Below are 25032 nucleotides of genomic sequence, written 5' to 3' on the forward strand. Positions count from 1 at the left end.
TCTGTGTATATTTTTCAGATCCGAAAGTCGAAACAGTGACATGTGGCATGTCGTACAAGTTTGCTCTACTAAAAAATTATATAATCAGGTCATCTTGGGAGATTGGGCATAACGCTTTCTTGGAGAATCCAATTTTGATCATATTGGTGGCATTAGAAAGAGGACTCAGAGGGCTACCGCAAGAAGTAATTTCAAACATTGGAGATCTGCAATTACAGAGATACAATAGATTCAATATCAAGCTTCTACAAAGTGAAAAAAAGGTGTGTAGTCTTTTTAAAATTTTGCATAGGTTTGGGTTGAAAAATTAGTTTGAAGTTCAAAGGGCATAGTGAAGCATAATTATCATTAATTGATGCCCCAGAGAAAGAAAATGGAAACACCTATTAAGAAACCTAAAAGCTCTAGCATGACTCATGAAGAATAGGAAGAAATGCAACATGATATAACAAAATTATGAGATCAAGTGCAACAAATTTCACTCTCACAAAAGGTAACAGAAGCTAAGATTGATGGTTTAAAGAAAGGCCTGGAAGCTAAGATAAATGACGTGGAAGCTAAGATGAATGATGTGGAACTTAAGATGGATGGCGTGGAAGCTAATATGGATGGCATGGAAGCTAAGGTGAATGGCATGGACGCTAAGATGGATGGTATAGAAGAAAAACTAAAAGGCGACATGGAATATTTGAAGATAGATTTGACTAAGTTGCTACAAGAAATGCTTGCTAATGGTGAAAGGGTAGTAAAGGAAACTCATGATGAGAACAAAAGAAATGTTAATCATGATTCCATAGACTCTAACGTTGGATTGAAGACCCACCATATTGCAAAGATCGATATGAGGAAGTTTGATGGCAAGGATCCCATAACATCGTTACTACAGATGGAGCAATATTTCGATCTCCATAATGTGCAAAACACACAAAAGGTACGCATTGAAACTTTATATTTGGAACCAAATCAGTTTGTATGGTATCGATGTCTTTGCTCTCATAAACAAATTGTCACTTCGACAATTTTTACAGAAGAAATGATAGCACATTATGAGGATACAAAAAACAACACTTTTTTTAGCCAATTGATAAACCTCAAACAAAAGGGTTCAATGATGGAGCACATTGAGGACTTCCAAAAATTGAATAAAAAGGTAAAATATATTCCAGAGGAGCATAGGATTGATGTGCTCATAGGGACTTTAAAGGATAACATCCAACATGAGGTTCACCTTTGGGAACCTGACTCATTGGAGAAGGCATTCAGGTTGGCAAGAAAAATGGAAAGAAAAATTATGGCAACAAGGAAGCCTACCACTCACAACTATAAGGATGGAAGTGTTGTTTCCACAAGCCTTCCACAACCTACAAGGTTGACACCCCAACAATTGGAAGAAAAAAGAGCAAAAGGGCTTTGTTACAGTTGTGATAGAAAATACACTAAAGGTCATAAGTGTGTTGAGAAGAAATTATTTTACATAGATTGTGAAGAGGAGGAAGAAAAGGAACAAGAAACGTCAAAAGAAGAGGATATACACTAGGAACAAACCCTAGAGAAATAAGAAATGAATCCAACCATATCTTGTAATGCATTGGCCGAAATTACCACTCCTCAAACTATCAAGATAGAAGGACATATCAAGAAGAAAAAGGTAATAGTGTTGATTGATTTGGGCAGTACCCATAATTTTATTCATTGTAAGATAGCCAAGGAATTGAATTTCTTCCTATATCCAGCACCAGAGTGTCAAGTGATGGTTGCAAGTGGAGGAACCATAAATTTCTCTGGAAAGTGTTATAATATCAAGCTATGCATGGGAGAATATGTATTGAATATCCCAATGCTTTCAATGGGTGGTGCTGAAGTTGTACTAGGAGTCCAATGGCTACAATCCTTGGGTACAATAGCTTTTAATTTTCAAGAACTTTTCATGAAATTTTCTTTGGAAGGAAAGGAAGTTGAATTAAGAGGTATCACATGGAAACTAGGAAAGATAATAATCTCTAATGGAATTAAAAATCTTCTAAAGAAAGAACAATGAGGCATATTTGCACAATTATGTTCGCTAGAGGTTCCCACATTGAAATCATCTATTTCTCCAGATCTCCAAAAAGTCTTGGACAACCATTCCAAGGTATTTGAGACTCCCAAAGGTCTCCCACCTATTCGTGATCATGATCATGCTATTCATTTGATTCCAGGAAGTATTCCTCCAAACATCAGGCCTTACAGATATCCCTATGCCCAAAAGAGTGAAATTGAACATATGGTTGCAGAAATGCTAGAGGCTGGTATAATTCAACCTAGTCAATGTTCTTTCTCTACTCCAGTAGTATTGGTGCACAAGAAGAATGGATCATGGCGCATGTGTCCGGATTATAGGGAGCTCAACAAGCTCACTATTAAAGATAAATTTCCCATTCTCTTCATTGATGAACTATTGGATTAATTGCATGGATCAATTTACTTCATCAAGTTGGATCTTCGTTTAGGATATCATCAAATTAGAATGAAGACTGAAGACATTCCAAAAACAACATTTAGAACTCATGAGGGTCATTATGAATTTTTGGTCATGCCTTTTGGCCTTACCAATGCACCTTCTACATTTCAAGGTTTGATGAATTCCGTTTTCAAACCCTTCCATAGAAAGTTTGTGTTAGTATTTTTTCATGATATACTAATCTATAGCAAGTCTTGGAAGGATCATGTTCAACATGTTGACAGGGTGCTCAAACTATTGGAGGAGAAATAATTATATGCAAAAAGCTCCAAATGTTTCTTTGGAGTACAAGATGTGGAATATCTGGGTCATATTGTATCTCATGAAAGTGTTAAGGTAGGCCTTAGAAAAATTATAGCCATTAAGGAATGGAAAATCCCCACATCCATAAAGCATCTGCGAGGATTCCTCAGGTTGATAGGGTATTATTGCAAGTTTGTTAAGAATTATGGGAGAATAACAACACCTCTAACAACATTATTGAAGAAAGATGCATTTTTATGGAATCCGGAAGCAACGAAGGCCTTTGAACATCTTAAAGAGGAAATGTGCCAAGCACCAGTCTTAGCTATGCCGCACTTCATAAAAACCTATATTGTGGAATGTGATGCCTCGGGAAATGGAATTGGTGTTGTTTTAATGCAAGAAGAAATACCCAATGATTTCGAAAGTTGTCCAATGAAAGGAAAGTATTTACAGAAAGCTATTTATGAGAAGGAAATGTTGGCAATACTACACACACTTAAGAAATGGCGACCCTACCTAATGGGAAGACAATTCAAGGTAAAAACGGATCATGATAGTCTTAAATACTTTTTAGAACAAAGATTATCTTCAGAAGAGCAGCAAAGATGGGTCACAAAGATGTTGGGTTATGACTTTGAAATCATCTACAAAAAAGGGAAGCAAAATGTTCTGGCAGATGCACTCTCAAGAAAGGATGAGGATGTGGAAGCATTGCTTTGTGCCATTTATATTATCCAACCAGATTGGATAAACGAAGCAAGGGATGAATGGAAGAATGACGAAGAAGTATGGACATACATTCAAAAGTTACAACAAGATCCCAGTACATCTGATACATTTAGCTGGAAAAATGATTCGTTATGGTACAAAGATCGCTTATACATATGTCATAATTCCCAACTCAAACAAAATATTCTTATGGAATTGCATGCCTCTCGCTTAGGAGGGCACTCGGGATTTTTAAAAACTTACCACGGGGTTAAGAAGGAATTTTTCTGGGATGGCCTTAAATCTGATATTCAAAAGTTTGTGGCGGAATGTTTGGTTTGCCAACAAAATAAAGTTGAAACAATTAAGACCCCAGGTCTATTACAATCTTTATCCATTCCAAGTCAACGTTGGGAGGAGGTTTCAATGGATGTTATCACAGGTGTATCCAAGTCCGAAGGAAAGAGTGTCATCATGGTGGTAGTTGACAAACTTACCAAGTATGCACACTTTTGTGCATTATCTCATCCATTTAAAGCTAGTACAGTTTCTATTGCATTTATGGAAACAATTCAAAAGCTACATGGAAACCCAGATATTATTGTAAGCGACAAAGATCCCATTTTCACTAGAAATTTTTGGACATAATTATTTTCTTGTCTTGGTACTTAGTTAGCTCATAGCTCATCTTATCATCCTCAATCTGATGGGAAAACTGAGATAGTAAACAAATGTTTGGAAGGATAACTTCATTGCTTTGTATATGATAAATAGACACAATGGGTCAAATGGTTTCCTATGGCTGAATGGTGGTATAACACTTCCTTCCATATTGCAGCAAAAATGACCCCATTTATGGCACTTTATGGATATCACCCACCGTCCATCACATCATATTTAAGAGAAAATTCTAAGGTTCAAGCAGTGGAAGATCACGTCGAGCATCAACAACAAGTTCTCCAACTCTTAAAGGATAACTTAACTTTGGCACAGAATAGAATGAAACAACAGGTAGACCAACATCGCAACGAAAGAAGTTTTGATGTAGGTGACTGGGTATTTCTACGGCTACAACCATATAAACAAATGTCTCTCAAGCAATTTAAGAAGGATAATAAATTATCACCAAAGTCGTACAAGGTGTTGAAAAATATTGGTACTATGGAATACAATTGGAGCTTCCAGCAGCTTCCCGAGTGCACCCAGTTTTCCATGTTTCATGCTTAAAGAAGGCTATTGGTGACAAGCTCCCAGTTCAAACAATATTTCCAGAAATTGACGTAGAAGGAAAAATCATATTGGAACCTGGAGCAGTCATAGAAACAAGAACTCGACAACTATGAAATCGATCAATTTTGGAGTATCTCATCAAGTGGAAGAACTTACCCGCTGAAGATTCCACATGGGGGGATGAGAATTTTATACAGAAGCATCCAAAACTACTCAAGTGTTGAGGACAAATTTTTTTTGAAGGAGAGGGGCATGTTAGGTCCCTATAATACTAGTGATTCCCCCATTACTATTGTCATTGTAGCCCTTATTGTTATTGTTGTGCCCCTATTGTCCCCATATTGTTATTATTGTGCCCCATACAAGCCCACTATTGTTATTGTTGTGCCATTATATTATTATTGTTATGTTGGCTTTGACTATATTGTGACCCTTTAGACTCCTATATATAGAAAGGAGGTTTTTTCATTTGTATGATCCAAGAATTGTTCATTTGTGTAATGTAAAGGAGGTTTCCCCCTCGAAGAGGCTAATTCTGAAGTCGTTGATCTATCTTTTCTATCTTTTTGTGAGCTGGTTTCTTAACAAAAACACTTCTGTTGTAGTTGGGCATGGGCATTTTCAAAAGTGTCACGGGAATTGTTTACAAAGAAGTTTAAAGAACATTATTTTTCAAAGAATTTCATTGAAAAAAATTTGGGTGAGTTAAATGCCTTGATGTAGGGAGATCGATTGTACCAGAGTATGAAGCCCAATTTATGAAGTTACTTAGATGAGATCCACATTTAAACATGGAAAAGTTAAGAGTAAACAAGTCCATATATGGTATGAACTACAAAATTTGGGCAAAGGTGAGGATTCTAGTGCCTTTCACCTTACATGAAGTGGTTCAAAGAGCTATTGTAGTAGATGAGGAGATCATGAGTAGTGGACAAAGTAGGCCACCAAGGCTTACAAGTTCAAGAGAACCTAGAACTACAACAACTTTGATAGCTAGTAGGTTGATCCGGATTTAAGCAGGAACGCAACAAATTACAAAGATAACCATATACACAAAGATGCAACGGAAATAATACTTCATTTCATTAATGGAAAATACTGAAATATGCTTACAACCAGAAATGGAAATAAACCAGCTAGGGCGATGGTAGCTTATCTCTGAGAAGAGATGTGATGGCTACATGCCTCTGAACTGTCTTACAATGAGGCTCAAAGGCCTATTTATTGTTGAGAAACAGTGGAAAAACCCTTTAACATTCCAAAACCTAACCCTAGAAGATGAAACGCCAAACTATGGGCCCTGTTTGGGGTAAGTTGGTACATCAACTTCCCGGGGTCGTAACTTTGGCATACGATCTCCGTTTGACGTATACAATTGCTCGTTAGAAAGATCTATCCGAGCACTATCATTGTTGGAACGGGCAACATTGGTCCATTCCATGGACACATGTTGCCCCCGGATTCCCCAAAAAACGTCGTTTAGAGCCTCAAAACGGCTCCGGAAGTTCAGGACCCGAAAAACTGCTAAAAATAGTAAGTTGTGCTACAATTAAGGAAACTGAAAATGCTTAGAAGAACAATGGTGGGGGTCCAGGTGGACTTGGCAGGTGGCCACCAATATCCACCTGGATCATTCCTCCCCCCTTAGGAAGCAATGGTCCCCATTGCATTGAGCTCCTCCATGAGATGAGGAAACTTTTGCTGAATTTCTTCCCTGGTGAGCCACTTGCCCTGCTGAAGGAGTTGGCCTGCTTTGACAACTCGATACAGTTGGATATTCTGTTGGCGAGTGTTCTTGATCTATGTGTCCATGATCCGATCAGTTGCAGCTTGTTCCATGCAATCTGGATTTAATTCTGTGGGTTTGAGCTGTTCTGCAATGTCGGATGTGTCTAGCAATGGTGGAAAGTATGGCTGAAGGCGGTCCACATTGAACACTGGGTGCAGGCCAAGGAATGGGGGAATGCTGAGCTCAAATGCATTGTCTCCCATAGCCTTAGTAATGGTGTAAGGACCATATCGGAGTGGTCTCAATTTCCGATAGGCTCCAGTAAGGCGTTCCTTTTGCAAATGCAACTAGACTTTGTCGCCCACCTGAAACTTGTGTGGCACCCGATGTTGATCATGTCGCTACTTGTACTTGGCATTTGATTTCTCAAGAATGTCATGGACCTGCTGGCGAATATGTTGGATGCGCTCAATGAAGCTGGTGGCCTTATATGTTTCGGACTGGACATGAGCTGAATTTATGTGAGTAGCTGCAAGTGGCATGGCCACATCAATGGGGCATAGTGGCTGGAATCCTAAACCCACCTGAAAAGGGCTATGGCCAGTGGAGATGTGAAGAGCTCGGTTGTAGCTGTGCTGAACATAGGGGAGGCTCTCGTCCCATGTGCGTGGATGCTTTGAGTTATACATGCGCAGAATGTGCACAATCATCCTATTGACCACCTCTGTCTGGCCATCACTTTGAGGATGGAAGGCTGTGGACTTCGTGAGCTTGGTGTCCAGCATTGACCAGAGACTGGACCAAAATGTGCTGAGAAACCGACTGTCCCGATCTGAGATGATAGACTGTGGGATCCCAAAGTGCACCCACACTCGTTCAAAGAAGAGTTTAGCAGTGGCTTCTGCTGTGATATTCTTCTTGCAGGCCACCATAATGGCCATCTTCGAGAACCTGTCGACGACCACAAAAACACAGTCATTTCCATGCTTAGTGGAAGGAAGGCCTGACATGTAATCCATGGAGATGGATTCCCAAGGTCGACTAGGGGTAGGCAACGGGGTATAGAGGTCGTGCTTCTTAATGGTCGGTTTGGCAATGGCACAGCCAGTACATGATCTGATGTACTTCCCAACATCCTGTCGAAGATTCGGCCAATAGAAATAATTTTGCAGAACTGCCACTGTTTTCTCGACCCCGAAATGCCCAGCAACCCGACTGTAGTGGGCTTCCCAAATCATCTTGGCACGCTCGCTTGAAGGAACACAAAGGTGACCGAGGTGGCATAATAGGGCATCCTGGAGGTGAAAATCAGGAACATGCCGACCCTCCAAGAGTGTCTGGTATGTGTGGCCGAATTCTGGGTCGCTTTTGTAGAGAAGTGGCCAATCAGAAGTCTCGTGCCCACAAGAGTTGAGCACGGTGGTTAACGCCATGATCGGTGGTCGACTGAGGCAATCTGCAACATTATTGGTGCTGCCCTTCTTATACTTGATATTCAAGTGGAACTGTTGCATGTATGTAGACCACTTCTGATGGCGATCATTCTGCAATTTCCCTTGGGTCTGTATGAACTGCAGGGTCGGTGGTCTGTGTGGATGACCGTTTCCTTCCCCAAAATGTAATGCTTCCATTGTCGGCAGGCCTGTACAATGGAATACATTTCTTTATCATAAGTGGGGTACTTCCGGACTGTGTCTGAAAGTGTTTCACTGTGATATGCCACTGGATGTCCATGTTGAGTAAGGACTGCCCTAATAGCATAGTCAGAGGCATCTGTCTCGACCTCAAATGGTTGTTGTAAATCTGGTAACGCGAGCACTGGTGCCGTGCAGAGGCGATCCTTCAACTCCATGAATGCCTTCTGTTGAGATTCAGACCAAAAGAATTTTGCTTTCGCCCCTCCCTTGGTGACTTGACTCAAGGGCCAAGAAATATGAGAAAACCCCAACACAAACCTGCGGTAGAAGTTGGCAAGACCTAGAAAGCTGCGGAGCTCTGTTAGAGTGGTTGGAGAGGGCCAATCCCGAATGACTTGGATCTTGGCTGGATCGACATGCACCCCCTGTTCATCAATGATGTATCCGAGATACTGAACCTGGGTCATGCCAAAAGTGCATTTCTCCAAATTGGCACATAGCTTGTGTTGTCGCAGTGTTTGGAGAACCTGTCGGATGTGGTGGAGGTGCTCTTCCCAACTCTGGCTGAAGATCACAATGTCATCCAAGTATACTACTACAAAGGAGTTGGTGAATGGCCGCAAGATGTCATCCATTAGCCTCATGAAGGTTGCAGGAGCATTCGTCAATCCGAAAGGCATAACCAACCATTCGAAGAGGCCCTCCTTGGATTTGAAGGCAGTCTTCCACACATCAGAGGGTTCGATTGGTACCTGGTGATATCCTGACTTCAGATCGATCTTGCTGAAATATTTCGCCCCCTTTAGTTGGTCTAGGAGGTCATCAATCCGGGGATCGGGTACCTATTACGGACAGTGATCTTGTTCAGCGCCCGATAGTCAATACAGAGTCTCCACGTCCCATCCTTCTTCTGTACCAACACGATCAGGCTCCCACAGGGCGATGAACTCGGACGGATGTGACCTTTCTGCAGGAGCTCCTGAATCTGCCTCTTGATTTCATCGTTCTCCAGAACGGAGCGCCGATAAATTGGTCCATTGGGTAGCGGCGCACCTGGGGTCAGATCGATGGAGTGCTTGACTTGACAGTGCAAAGGAACCCCTGCCGGGGAGGTGAAGATGTCCTCGTACTCCTCCACAACCTTGTCCATCTGTAGTTGTCGTGCAGAGGGACCCCGTCTGGAGTCCGCGACCACTGTCTTCTTCTTTCCTTGAGGGCGTATCATCAGGAAAAAAAATTTCCTGGTTTTGGAAATGATCTTACTGCATTGTTTTGCAGTAATCAAAGAGATGGCGGTAGGTGGTGCTACCTCTGGTATCCTGTACAACTTATTTCCCAATGTAATAATAACAGCACGGGGCCTTGATTCATACACAGCATGTCGCTTCCACAAGTATGGTTGTCCTAGTAATACATCACAAACTTCAAGGGGAGCAATGTCACACAATACCTCATCCGTGAAGGGCTTGATGTTGTATGGAAGGCAACACTGCTGGCTCACGCGAAGATCTCGTCCTTGGTGAAGCCACCCAATGGTGTATGGTTGTGGATGTGCTGTGGTTGGTAAGCCCAACCGCTTCATGACCTCTGCCGAAATGAGGTTCTTTTGACTCCCGCTATCAACAATGAACTGTATCGGGGAGCCCTTTACCCACATCTGGGAGTGGAAGAGACACTCCTCCTCCTCTGGATCTTCGGGTTCATTTTTCTGGATCTTTGCGGTAGCAACAGTGGCGCTGGGATCCGCAACAATGATCTGCTTCCCTTTTTCATTCCCCTTCTCGGGTTCTGACTCAGAGTCGGAACATGCATATGATTCTGAAACCTTTAGCTCAGCCACCAGTGACTGCTTGGCCCGACACTCACTTGTGTTGTGAGTGGAGCTCTTATGGAACTCGCACCATTTTCCAGTGTCCTTTCTCGGCTTCGCGGCGCTGTTCTTTGCTTGTAGCTTCGACTGGTTGTCTTGGGCTGTCCCGCCTTGACTTTGTCCTTTGTTCTGTGGTTTAGGGGCACCTTTCCCCTACTTTGGATTCGCAGATCCAAAGTCTCGCTTCTTTTGTTTAAACTTCTGCTCGACCTTGACGGCATATCGGTATGCGGCGCCGAGCGAGGAGATGTTTAGGAATTGTATTTCTTCCTGGATGTACTTGTGCAGGCAGCCACGGTATTTGAGTATCAAATGTTGCTCTGAATCCTTGATACCCAACTTTGTGCGAAGGGTATGGAAAAGATTGGTGAACTCCGGCACGTCTTGGTCCCTTCCCTGTCGCAGCGTGGTCCACTTTATGTATTCATCCTCATAGCTTCCAACAGGGTAGTACTGCTCCTTGATGGCATCCCGGAACGAATCCCAGGTGGGTGCGGCTGAAAATAGTGAGCCAGTACTTTCATCCTTCTGCTCGTAGTAGGTTTCCCACCAGTCCTTGACGTGGGGGGTTTCTTTGAGAAGAGAAAAAACAATCTTTTCCCGACTCGAAAATTCATGAACAGAAAAATAACCCTCTAGCAGATTTAACCATTTATCTACGGCATCTGCGTCTATCTGACCCTCGAATATGGGGATTTCAAAATTAACTTGTACTTTAAAGGGTGTGGCGTTTCCAGAGTAGCTGCTGGAAGCCGATGCGTTGCTTCTGGGTAGCCGCTGAAGGATCTGGGCAAAGCTGTCCATCATCGCGTTCCGTTGTCGCTCGAGGGCTTCTTCGAGCAAGATTTTGATGGGATCTCCTGCCCCCTCGTCTTTCTTCTCATCCGCTATGGGAGGCCGTCGGGATTTGCGAGGCTGGTCTTGAAAGGTTCAACCAGTTCAAGACCTAACTCCTTATATCCCGACCTTGTTGGGGACATGCAAAGAAAAACAGAGAAAAAGTAGACCGCTCTGATACCACTGATCCAGATTTAAGTAGGAACGCAACAAATTACAGAGATAACCATATACACAAAGATGCAGCGGAAATAATACTTCATTTCATTAATGGAAAATACTGAAATATGCTTACAACCAGAAATGGAAATAAACCAGCTAGGGCGATGGTAGCTTATCTCTGAGAAGAGATGTGATGGCTACATGCCTCTGAACTGTCTTACAATGAGGCTCGAAGGCCTATTTATTGTTGAGAAACAGTGGAAAAACCCTTTAACATTCCAAAACCTAACCCTAGAAGATGAAACACCAAACTATGGGCCCCGTTTGGGGTAAGTTCGTACATCAACTTCCCGGGGTCGTAACTTTGGCATACGATCTCCGTTTGACGCATACAATTGCTCGTTAGAAAGATCTATCCGAGCACTATCATTGTTGGAATGGGCAACCATTCCATGGACCCATGTTGCCCCCGGATTCCCCAAAAAACGTCGTTTAGGGCCTCAAAACGGCTCCGGAAGTTTAGGACCCGAAAAACTGCTAAAAATAGTAAGTTGTGCTACAATTAAGGAAACTGAAAATGCTGAGAAGAACAATGGTGGGGATCCAGGTGGACTTGGCAGGTGGCCACCAATATCCACCTGGATCATAGGTCTATCACAAATAGCAGGAATGGGACCATTTATTAGGGGAATTTTGAGGCCTAAAATGTGTCTCCTAAGGAAAATAATAAAATAAGAGATATAAATTTTTAAAAAAAACAATGGAAACTATATTTTTTTTATTGTATTATTGACTTATCTCCTTATAGGTGTACCCAAATATCGAGTGTAGACACTCTTTGGATGCATAATTAAATTCCACATCCAACGAGTACCCAGTCTACATACTTTTTAGTAGAGACACATCCAAGAAAATGAAAATACATGAAAAAACATGTTTGACACACTTTTTTTATATGTATTTTCATTTTTTTTTTCAATGTGAGTCTACTAAGAAGAATGCAGAGTGGGTAACTATTGGATGTGGAGCTTATTTCCACATCCAATAGGTGTCTACACTTGAAATTTGGGTAAACATATAAGGAGATAACCGAAAATACAATTAAAAAATATATTTTTCTTCTTTTCTCTCCAAAATATTTACCCCTAGGGATGACATCATCATCTTGTATCCTATTGGTTCTTTTAAAGTTAATTTTTTTAGTACATTTTTTTGTTTTTAGGCCCATTTTTTACCTCAAAATTCCCCTAATTCTTTAACAACTAAAGACAATCAACATGAAACTAGAGAGCACCATATCAACCACTAGTGTAGTAGTCTTGATCTACAACACAACATATTTGTTAGACACAACAATTTCATCTAGCACAAAAATTTCATGTAGCATATTGGTATTTCTTATAACAACAATATAGACCTTATCAACAAAGTTATATACCAACTTTCAATTTGGATGGTTGTGGGAGTCAAACTCCCAAGAGGGGGTGTTGGACTTGTGGAGGTCCATACTATAAGCGATACTATACTCAGTTACAAGTAAAACCTAACCAGGTATAACAACATACTATAGTTAGGATTTGGGTAAGTCCCATCAGATACATGCAGTGGTGAAAAACCACCAAACTAAGTATGAATCCACTATTCTAGATATTACAAGTAGAATTAATGGAAAAAAGTTTGTAATTATAATATATCCTAGTGCTAGTGAGTCTTTTATTTAACATACTATGTTAATAAATATTAAAAGAGAACAAATAGAACAACATCATTTTAGAGATGTATAAATGCCATATTGAATGAAACTGAATGTGGGGAAGTTAGTAAAAGATTGTAAAATTGACTTAGGTGTTTGCAAGGCTAAGGTTTCTCTGTATGCAAGTATTAGGATTTGATGACATCGTAACTAGGAGGGATTGGTTGGAATGATATGATGCAGTATTAGACAACAAGAATAAAAAATGACATATAGATATAAATACTAATAAAAAATTACTTCAACAAAATAAAAGAAAAATTCCATTTTATGAAAAATAACAAGAACAAAATCTTTTGGTAATGTAATTTTCATAATCTAAAATGTAGAAGAACTACAGGCATTTGATGCATGCGTATTATTCCTTGTTGCATTTGTATTGCTAAGGAAATTAGATATGTTTCGTCTCAATCTCCTAGAAGAAACTACATTTCCCACCAAATCATTTTTAAGGTTCTCCAATACCATTACCACATCTTTCATAGTTTTTCATTCATTGGGTGAATCTTCGGAGAAAAGAAAACTAACTCGTAGCACATAATGTAATTATATAAATTAATTTCTTCAAATTAATATTCATCCACCTTGATAAAAATAATTAAGTGAAATACTTCCTTCACTATGTTTGGAAACACTAGCTTCACTCGCTTGTGCAAGTTTATGTCCCCAAAAAACATGTCACTAATTGGTTTCTTCCTAGTAAGCATTTCCAATAACAAAATGTCATAGCTATATATATCTACTTCCATGGAAACTTACTTACTTAATCCATACTCCGCATTGAAGTCAACCTTCATCAAAATTTACTTTACCATTGTGTACAAAAATTGTTGATTGGAAAAAACAAGTAAAATTAATGTTCTAAGATGTCATACTTGGGGCAATATATCCCTTAGATTCTTTCAAAGCAAGTTTTCAAGTGAATTAGTTGGGGTTGCATCAATTAATTTTGCAATACCAAAGTCCATTATATGGCCCATCATATCTTCATCCAAAAACACATTATTGGGTTTTAAATAAAAATGCACTACTTGAACATAAGAATCATGATGAAATTATTCAATAGCATGGACCACATCTATGTAGATATCCAATTGTGTTTTCAATGCTAGTTCACATACATGTTCACCATTGTTGTCATCTCTACAAATGATTCTCTAAGATTCTGTTAGACATAGATTAGAACACAAATCCTTTAAAATGGAGGATGGAACATGAAGTTATGATTCTCACCAGATTTTAGGTTTGAACATTTTGTAGAATGCTACATTCTAATCTAGAACTCTTTTCAAACTTGTGTTAGGTCCCTATAATACTAGTGTAGTCCCCTTATTATTATTGTTAGTGTAGCCCATTTATTGGTATTGTTAATTTAACCCCCAAATTGTTATTATTGTGCCCCATAGAAGCCCACTATTGTTATTGTTGTGCCCTTACATTATTATTGTTATGTAGGTTCTCAATATATTGTGACCCCTTAAACTCATCTATATAGAAAAGAGGTCTTGTCATTTGTATCATCCAAGAATTTTTCATCTATGTGATATAAAGGAGTTTTTCCCCTCGAAGAGGCTGATTTTCAAGTCATTTATCTATATTTTCTTCTATTTTGTGATTTGGTTGCATAACATTTGGTATCAGAGCTTTGGATTCTAGGTTTTCGCTGCTTCAAATAGGTCATCTATGAATTTTCATTATAATTTTTTTCTACGAGGCTTCAGAAGCTGAAATTTCTACCACGTGGATTCAAAATCTTGGTGAACTTTTTGAAGAAATTTCATATCTTGGTTCACTATATTTTATGAGATATGTTCCGAAGAAGTTAGGGTTTTTACAAGCACTATAATTCAATCTCAAGTAGGTGACCTAGGTAAAATTATCATAATTTTCTCTTCGAGTATCAGATTTGAATTTGTTAAACACTGATGAAAGTGCACAGACTTTAGTTTTTCTTATATCATTTTTAGGGATGAAAATTGAAACAATGATACATGGAATTCCGTACAAGTTTGATCTACCGAACCAGTCTATAATCACGTCATCGTGGGAGATTGTGAATAACTCTTTCTTGAAGAATCCAATCTCGGTTTGAATTATGGGGTTGGAAATAAGACTCAGAGGGATACCCTAGGATGAAAATTAAGACTTTGGAGATCTGAAATTATAGAGATACAACTATTTCAATATTGAGCTCCTAAAAAGCAAGAAAAATGTGCATATTGTTTTTAAATTTGCATAAGTTTTGTTTGAAAAATATGTTTGAAGTGATTCAAAGGGCATAGTGAAGCATATATATCATTGTTTTATTCCAAAATTCCTCAAAACAAAAAATAGACACACTTAGTAAGAAACCAAAAAACTCTACTATGACGCATGAAGTAGAGGAAGAAATGCAACATGATATATTAAAATTACGATACCTAGTGCAACAAATTTCTCTCTCGCAAGAATAACCAAAAATGAACTAAAAGCTAATATCGATGGTTTAGAAGCAAAAATAAAAGGCAACATGGAAGGCTTGAAGGATGGTTTAAAATCATATATGGGAGTTTTTAAAGTAAACATGGACACGATGAATGTCAAATTGGAAGGGTTGGCAAAATTGTTGCAAGAAAGGCTTCCTAATGGTGACAAGGTAATCCACGAAAATCATGATGAGGACAAAAGGAATATGAATGATGATTTTAAAGACTCCAAGTTGGGTTTAATACCCACCACATTCCAAATATTGACTTCAGGAAGTTTGATGGCAAGGATCCGGTAAGATGGATACTATAGATGGAGCAATTCTTTGATTTACATGATGTGTCGCACACACAAAAGGTATGCATTGAATATTTATATTTAGAACAAAATCAGTTTGTGTGGTATTGATGGCTTTGTTCTCGTAAATCAATTGTCACTTGGACAATTTTTGTGGAAGAATTGGTAGCACATTATGAGGATAGAAAGAGAAAATCTTCTTTAGCCAATTGATAAATCTCAAACAAACAGGTTCAATGACAGAGCACATTGAGGACTTCCAAAGATTGAATATCAAGGTAAATGATATTTTAGAGAATCATAGGATTGATTTCTTCATAGGGAATTTAAAGGATAACATCCAACATGAGGTTTGCGTTTGGGAACCTGATTCATTAGAGAAGGAATTCAAGGTGGAAAGAAAATTTGAAAGCAAAATTATGGCAACAAGGAATTCTACCACTCACATATATAAAGATGGAAGTTGTTAGGGTCCCACCCTAACCCCCTTATTTATGTAATAGGATCGAGTCATAGTTATAGTTAAGTAAAGTGTCAATAAAGCCCATACTAATAATTGTAAGTGGTTAACCCGCATTTAATGAAGGGACCACAGTTAGTTGCAAATGGGCCATGGTATTAGATATATGGTATTAATAAGAACCATGGTATTGCCCCATGGTATTGCATGTATGAATCCTATATAAAGGATAGAGACTCCCCTCGAGGAGCATTGTGTTATATTTTGTAATTGAGCTCAACTCTCTTGGAGGTTTCCCCCTCGAAGAGGCAAGTGAACATTGCTTTCTGAATAATAAAATACTTGCTATTATTTGTCATTGTTCTATGTCCTGGGTATATTTATTCGCATATTTGGTATTCAGGTATCGTCTTGCAGCTTAAGAGCATAACAAGTTGTATCAGAGTGCTTTCCAAGGCCGGTGGGATCTCCAATTTTTACCAATTCTTTTTTGGCTAGAGACGTGTTCCGGCTTCTTTAAACCACGGGATCTGTCATTGAGTGCATAAACCTGCAGATTTGGGGAGGCATGCACGTAGAAAATACAAGAGGTGGTCACGCTTGTTGGAATCCCTTGTAACCCCTGTGGGTACCCCTTTGAGTAGTAACGCATTAGACAGAACCACGCACTGACTGTCTTCCAAGTACCCTCTAGGTATATCAGAAGCCCCCTAGCTCCCTTGAAACCTCGCCATAGATAAACCATCGACTGGCTTGCTACTACAATACACCAAGAACAACACTCGGAGAGATTACTCACGCGTACAATAGGGTAGTCGGGTTGTATGGCTAAGGGTACGGTTGATCCTCCTTGGTCAGTGCCCTAAAAAATTGGGCTGAGTACTACTGTCATACCCTTATGTATATTGTGATCTATAGCACCTGACACTCCTGGAGATCATAGTTCCCTTCTCTATCTCTGGATCACGCATAATCTTTGCTAGATCAGATCTCACAAGTGGGGTTTTGTCACAGCAGCAACAATCAGTTTCGTCGTTCATATTTATCAGATCAGCCATTCAGATCTATTAGATCCATCAGATCCACAACAACAATCAGTTCCGCCATTCAGATCTATCAGATCAGCCATTCAGATCTCTCAGATCCATTAGATCCACCATCCAGATCTGAGTAGTTGTGTGGGTTCCTATACCTGGGCGTGATTTTCGTAGGACTTTTGGTAGCATTGACATTTCTGGGATTCAACTACTGCAGTATTCCTAAGAAAGGAGTAAAACTCCATTCGGAGTAAAAAAAAAAAAAAACTGAGACCCCCCCAGGGCGCTTATTGGTGACTTAACCCATAAGAATCAGGACGATGAGCTGAGAAAGGTGGTACCATTCAATTGTTAGTGCCAAAAAATTCAGGCGATCCCAAATTTCAAGTACATCAGATCAATGCTGTTAGCTCTGCTATACAAAGATCATCTCCTAAGGTCAAAGACGGGCTTAGTCTACTTGATTGTGCGTAGAAGGATTCCTGGCTGGTCATCTTTCTCCATCCCTTACCCCCCCGCCATCTCTGTTTTCTTAGCCGCTCGGCATAAGCCCCTTTTCCTTAAGCCCTAGGCACTTAAACTCCATAACGTGATCTTATCCATATAACCGCGTGCTCCACATAGTCTTTCCCTGTCGCATCAATCAAAAAGCATGTGTGTTAGACCCTACCATGTGATCCGACGACACTCGCTGCTCCCGATCCCACAAGATGCCCACACATTAACTCGCGGGAAAAGCGGAATCGACCCTGTCCCATCCGCCACGCATCTTCTCCTTGGTGGAATCGCTACCCTGCATACGATTACCGCTTGCCTCTCATAAGTGGTGTGATCAATACCGCCCGCCACTTGAAACCATTCTCTTGGCCGTTAAGTCCCCACACAGCTTTTGCCCCCGATCATCGTTGGATCTGTCTGCCTGAGATCCAATGACCTGCGATCGTCTTCCGCCTCACCTTCCCGATAGCCCCTATTGTGCTGTCTTCGTCGTTGATCTGTGAAAATCCAATGGACAGCCTCGTTCCTTTGTCCACTCTATCCACCTGCCATGAAGTCCACACTCCTTTGACTGTTTTGTGCTCCCGAAGGACAACGGCGATCAACTACTAGTACCTTGTGCAGTTAATCCAAAACAATTGCATTTAGCAAGAAAGAATGGTCGAGAAGGAAAGGATCAGCCTCGGGCAGACCAACATATCCAGCAGTTAAGGAATTTCATCCTTTATGACACTTCACCTGCTCAAGGAGTACAACAAAGTACCAGAGAATGTCAAATTCATTCATTAAAGCAGCAGATCGTATCTATTAGCGCTTGAAATTTCACCTCAGGCTGAGAAAGGTAAACTCCAAGGCAACATCAAACCACTTAGCCTCGTAGCTAGCCCTATGGGGCAGGAGAGGGCTCTCTCCGGTCTATCTCGGCAAAGATCTTCAACGGGCGAGATAACCAACAAGGAAACACTGATTTTAGGCTAGTAAACTGATAAAAATGTTTGATTTGGGATTTTTAGGGTTTTGGTGGAAAATCGGGAAAAGGCAATTTTGGATGCGGGGATTGGACACAGTTTTTGCAAGGGGTTCTTTGGGGCAAGGTAGGAGACTGTACTGATGCCTTTAAATTAAATGGATGGATAGGAATGACCGGTGAGGAGCTAAAGAGAGCAATAAACCTTCAATAATTCCCTTTAGACAGATGAAAACATAAATATTAAGCAAACTTAAAAGCAGAGCATGTCAATCATGAATTCTACTTTAACACTTCATTCGCCTAATTTGCAGAAGGAAAAGTAAGATGATGAATCACATAAAAAATTCACAAGTACAAAGAGATACACACCATCAATACATGTAACCACAGGAATCCCAAAAACGACTGCAAAACCCTGGTCTTTCTTCCTTTGCCAAAACTGCAGAGATACAATGAATAATACAATAGTAGCTTCTCCCTCAAGAGTCCAACCATGAAAATGACCAAGAAAGTACATAATATAGGAAATATAACATCTTTCCTTGCCTCTAGGGGTCGAGCTCACTATCCTAGGAGCTGTTTCAACCAATTATAAACTGAGTACTAAAATCTAGGCAGTCAAAACAACTTGCCTCTATAAGCTAGGAAACCAATTCATTCATTAAATTTTTACTATTTCATGAATGAATCTTATAGAATAGGTAAATAAGTGTCATGTCAACATGAAAATACATAAATTACATCAAATAGGGTGAAAAAACCCATCACAAGTCAAAACTGGTCAAAACTAGGCGAAGTCCTGAGCTGTAGATGAAATCCTGTGAAAACTGCCCAACGGGTCGCGCCCTCTTCCTCGACGGGTCGCGCTACTTTGGAGCTGATTTTGAGGTACTTCCCGGTGTCCAAATGAGTCAAAAGTGGGCTTGTTGGAAAGGTCTCGATGTCTACTTTCCAACCCAAGTGGAATTTTGGAATTTGGTGGTCATTTTCCCCTCCAAAATTGCAATCTCCCAAGACTACTTCCTGTGTGTCAAAAAGGTGGCAGAAAGTCATTTTTTGCTTGTTTTTTGACTTTCTGGAGGCCCAAAACTTGGTGAAATTTCTTGGCAATGGTTGGGCAAGTGTATCTTTGCATGAAAAATCCAAAATGTTGAGTTTTACCAAAATGGAGTTGCCCAACGAAAGGTTCGCGCGCGGCACGCGACCCGTTGGTGGAAAAAACCTGTTTTTTGCCAAAAAAAATAATAAATAACCAAAAATGCTCAAAATTTTTAGAATTTTGTGCTGGAAGTGAATTATTTAGTATCATGCTCCTTCAAGGAAGCCTCGGCCAAGATGTGGAGGGGATCGGGCCTTTTCCTTCGTTTTAGTGCTTTGGTCAACCGCCCTTGAATCACCTTCATTTTCGCCTTGCATACATGCATTCGGGCCCAATAGTGATTTTTCATGTTCCGGAGCAGGTCCTTATCTTTATTGGCCTTGGCCAACAACCTCTCCAAATGAGTGTTGACCCGTAGAAGCATAGCCTCACGCTCAACGGGTACCAAGTCACCGGGTCTCTTGCGTGCCAAGTTGCGGTCCTCATGGATCCTCCGCAACTCATCTAGAGTGTGCCCCTACTCAAGTTGCTTGTTGTGCTACTCCAAGTAGGTGATGGTCCAATTTTCCATGTCCAATCTTTGCTGCAATGATTCATTTTCAGCTCTAAGGTGCTGAATGATCTCCTTTGACTCTAGGTTAGGAGAAATGATGTCAAGATCAACAACCTCTATGCCTGGAACACCTGATGGCCCCTCATCAATCTTGGGTTGTTTTCCTCTCTCTGGTACCTGTGCTGCTGAAGAAGGCGAGGCCCCTTCCACCTGGTGTGGATATAACACTCGCTCAGCTGATGAAGACGGCGAGACCCCTTCCACCTGATGTGGAGAAAATACTCGCCGAGCTGCTACAAATAAGGCCCTGTGGCCTCTCTGGTATGTGACCAATGGAGGAGAGCTGACATGTCTGGTCTAAGGAATATCATGCTGCTGTGAAGGCCCTCCCTCCTCATGAACAACCTCAGGGGGTGATGATGCTGACGCTGTGAAAAAATCCCGAGAGATAAAATCCTCCCATGGGATACCCTGCTGAGCCAACTGATGTATGACCACAAGCTGGATCAAACCATAATGATAGATGCTCCTGTGCTACTGTGCTGGACTTCTTCTCTGCACCAAGGGCACCATCCTCTCAATATTCTGGCACAGGAAAACAGGGATGTTCATCATCCGTACCCGTGTGAAATGCATCAACAAACGAATATGGTATGAATACACACGTGAAAATCTGCCCTCACAGGTGAAATAGCGCATGATAAGCCTCATCAAGGGAACATACTCATCCCTCAAAAATTTGAAAGGAACTACACCAGTCATGTGTCTCATAAAGGCAGGTTTAATGTAGGACTCATACTGAAATCTATCCAACAGTTTGCGCTTGTTCCACACTTCTCCAACATTAGGTATCCCCGTTGCTTGGGCAATCATCTCAGGTGTCAATGTGAAATCCAACCCTACAAGGTTCACATGCCCATCATGCAAATTTAAAACAAACAAGCGGGCCAATTCCCTGTGATGCTGGATTTGAGAGATCCTCTCACAAAATTCATAACATGACAGATAGCGGAAACATGTGACTGCAATTGGACAAGCCTGCAAATCGGTCAAAGAGGTGGGCTCCTCTCTCTTATGGTGACCACTCTTACCACCCCTGTGAGGCCTCCTTTGTACCTCAACCTCCGGAGTTGACTCACGGTCATCACTTTGCTCATATTCGGTCTCGGTTTCTGACATGGTTTTGAGAACAAAGTGGCTGGAATGTACTGCTGCTTCTGCTCAAAAATCTGCTGTTTAATTATTGAAATGTTGTTTCAAGGGGACAAATAGCACAAGGGAAATGTTAGGGAAGGGAAACTTTTAAGGGAAATTGGGAAAAATATATGAAATAGGGAGTTTAAGGGAAGGAATGATGATATATCCCATCACACAATTACCATTTGCAAAGTTTTTATGAGAAGCAAGGTTTAGGATTAGATTCTTGATTTTTTAGGAATAGGGGTAGGGTTTTAGGGCTTTTGGTATTTTTGGTAGAGAGATTGAGTAAAAATGATGAGGGAGGTGGAAATAGGATGTAGGGAAAAAGTGGGGGTGAAAAGGATAACCTTGAAAACAACAAGACAAACCCTAGCTCAACCAACACTTTGACCTTCTTGAACAAATATGCATTGGATTCATTATTTCAAAATGATGACTTTAAAATTCATTCTCATGCTTTTCAAGCTTTGGAAAACAATGTATTTTAATGATGAGAGGCCTACCTGCAACCTTGAAGCAATCTGGGGTTATTTAGCAGCTTACTGGCGAAATTTGGCAGAGGAATTCCCAACAGGTCGCGCGCACTGCCCAACAGGTCGCGCGCCCTCAACGGGTCGCGCCTGTGTAATTTCTGAACTGGAATGGGCAGCCTGACGGGTCGCGCTCGCCCAAGGGGTCGTGCGCCAGTCTCAATGGGTCGCGCGCAGGCAGACTAGACAAACTCGCCCAAATTTTCTTCAAAACGATTCTCTCTATTGCTTTGAGGCACAATGAAGACTAAATGGAGGGAGAAAGGGGCTTTATATTCTTGTTTTAAATTAATTTCATTTCAAACCCTCTTTCTAATGTTTATCATGACACTTTTTCAAACTTTGAATGTTGCTGACTTTATGGTTTCCTTTTGTCCTGAAATTGGTTGAATTGATGTTTTTCTTGAAAATTTTTGCAGGGATAGCTTCTGAGGAATCTTGGTAAAGGGGACCAGGGCTGCATGCTGAATTTCAAAGAAATTTGAATTTTTACAATTTTTAACAAAATTTTAAGAAAATGACCTTGGGCTTTAAAAATAGGGTTTTTAAATCCAAGGTAAAAATTAGTTGTACAAGATGAAATCTTTTGAAGAAACACTTTGATAGTCATCCCTTTGGCCTGCTCGGCACTTATTGACTTTTAAAGACCTGACTTTAAAGACAAATTGGACCCAAACCCTAGACCTAGGACTTTTGACTTTAAGACAAGACAAGTAACCTTAAAAGAGTTTATTGACTGAAACAACTTGATCCAGCAGTGCCAAGAGGGGAATAAAGACACCAGCTCCTCCATCAGGGTTATGGCATGCCTAATGGAATGCAAATGAGATGACACTGATGAGACACCTACTTATGCAAATGCAAAGAGCTTTGATCGCTGATGGAGGGCTACTAGACCGACTCTAACATTGGCTCCAATGGGGATGGTAGCTCCTTGGAGGTACCAAGAACCTTAGACCTCTGGGAGAGCAGACCAATGCTTTATAATCATTGGGTAATGGAGTCATTATTTACACATGCGACCCAAATTGGGAGAGCTTTTATTGACTTTGACAACTGACTGAAAATTGGACTAAATTTGACACAAACTAACTCAACTTCGTACAGAAAATTGACTGATAAAAACAACATAAAAAACTCACACCAACTAATCTTCATCTTCAGACTTATAGCCTTCACTGCGGGCCCCAGACTAAAGATGAAAGATCAGTTCACACTTGCAGCGGAATAAAAGTAAAATGGTAATTACAATGATAATGACTAGAGTAGAAAATACTCAGACATGATACCTCTTGAGCAGTCGGCCATTGACCGACCCTCCAAGACAATCATCACCATTCATCTCTTTGAGAAGAAAGGCATTTGGACCACGGTATGCTGCAATTTTGTAAGGACCTTTCCATAAATTATCAAACTTTCCATGTTTCCCTTTGTCTTCATTTCGGGCATCCCACCTCAAAACAACATCATCTATCTGGAAATCATCCGGATTTGCTTTTCTGTCATAGATTTTCTTTATGCGCTCTTGCAACTTAAGAGTATTTTGAAGGACCTCCTCTCGAGTCTGCTGTAAATGAATCATTTGACTAATCCGCCTTTGCATTGGATCCTCCTCTCCACTTTCTTGAAACAACTTTTCTACCGGAATACTAAGTGAAGTAGGAAACACCGCATCTGTCCCATAAACTAGTTCAAAAGGTGACATACCAATTGACTTTTTCTGACTTACATGATCAGCCCATAATGCATTTACTAACTGTTTGTGCCAGCTCTTCTTATTGTTTTCCAGCAACTTCTTTATGATGTTTACCAATTATTTATTCGAAGATTCAGCCAGCCCATTTCCTTGCGGATGATAGGCAGTTGAATGCCCGAAGCTGATGTTATATTTGTAGCAAAAGTCAACCATCTTTTTTGATTTAAACGCTGCTGCATTATCTATGATCAACTTATGTGGACAGCCAAAACGTGACAATATGTTATTTTCAAGGAAAGAAATAATTACCAAATCCGTGGCCTGTCGGGTGGGAATGGCTTCAATCCATTTCGTGAAGTAATCGATGGCTGTCAATATCCATCGATGCTGCTCGGAAGATGCTGGATGAATTTCGCCGATGAAATCTAAGCCCCACTGCTGAAACGGTGCACTAACTTCAATAGGCTTGAGAGGCAAGGGCTGTAATTTCTGCTTTCCTTGAAAAAATTGACATTCATGACAACTCTTGACTGCTTTATATACATCTGAAAACAACGAAGGCCAATAGAAACCAGCCCTTAAGATCTTGTTTGCCGTGGTCTTCCAAAACAAGTGACCCCCACAGTCACCTTTGTGAAAATCCTCTACAGCTCTCTTAGCTTCCTCCTCGACCAAACAATTCAGCAATATGCCACCGGGGTCTTTCCAATATAGTGTAGATTTGATGATGCAAAATTTGGTAGCTTTTAATTTCAATGTCCTAGCTTTGTTTCAAGGCATCCCGGGAGGTGAAGACAAATTTTGAAGCACATATATAATATCAGCATACCAAGGAGAAGAAATAAAGATATCAGATACCTGTAGCGCTGAATTTTCTTCATCTTCGTCGGACAAGGCAGCAATCAAATTGATGTCTAGGACATGGAGATTTGTTTCAGCCATCAATTTAGCGAGACCTTGGCCCTTGATCAGCTTGGTGGGCTTGATTTCCACATCATACTCCAAGAGTGCAGCAATCCACTTACCCCACTTTCCTTCTGGTTCCGCTTGTACCAAAACATCTTTAACAGCCGCATTAGGAACATATGCCAAAATGTGAGAATTCAGTATGTACACACGGAAGTCCTTCAAGGCTTTTACCAACGCCAATGCTTGTTTTTCAATGATATTATACTTCAGCGCTCCGTCCCTTATAATACGACTGAAAAAAGCGATGGGCTTCTCAACTCCATCTCTCTTTTGCATGAGCACAGCTGCCAATGTATGCTCAGAAGCAAATGAAAATAAAATAAAATCTTGTGTATAATCCGGGCTGATTAGAGTTGGGGCTGAAGATAAAATTAACTTTACCAAATTGAAAGACTTTACCGCCTCTTCGGTGCACTTGAGCTGGCTGTCCTTTTTAAGCATGTTAGTGATTTCTCTAAGGTGCTCGGCAAGATTCAGAATGAAGCGACGTAGAAAATTCAACTTGCCATTGAAAGACTGAATCTCTTTCTTGTTTCGGGGCTGCTCTAACTGCTGAATGGCTTCCACACGTGCAGGATCTATACG

Source organism: Pinus tabuliformis, chromosome 3_2 (genome assembly GCF_031772625.1).
Source record: "Pinus tabuliformis cultivar Carrire ecotype Pingquan chromosome 3_2, CPIR1, whole genome shotgun sequence".
Lineage (NCBI taxonomy): Eukaryota > Viridiplantae > Streptophyta > Pinopsida > Pinales > Pinaceae > Pinus > Pinus tabuliformis.